The sequence below is a fragment of the Plasmopara halstedii genome, assembly GCF_900000015.1.
Source record: "Plasmopara halstedii genome assembly, contig: Scaffold_614, whole genome shotgun sequence".
In the NCBI taxonomy this organism is placed as follows: Eukaryota; Oomycota; class Peronosporomycetes; order Peronosporales; family Peronosporaceae; genus Plasmopara; species Plasmopara halstedii.
This window is the reverse complement of record NW_020187532.1, coordinates 1,991,585-1,991,834: the sequence shown is the minus strand read 5'-3', so window position 1 is coordinate 1,991,834 and position 250 is coordinate 1,991,585.

Below are 250 nucleotides of genomic sequence, written 5' to 3'. Positions count from 1 at the left end.
CCGCTCAGCAGCTTGATCCAGCGAGACACGGGCAATATTGACAGCTTGTGTATCTTGCATCCGAAGCTTCTTTTGCAAACGTTGCAATTGGCGCTTAATATTTTTCTTCCTCTTCTCCCAATTCTTTCCCGGGTTTCGAGCGGTGCGCAGTTGATCGCGGACCATCTCTGCTTCCTTCTCAATCGCGGATACCACCAATGGGTAATCGAGAAGGCAGCGTGGAAATTTCCAGTACCCTTTGCCGTGCAAT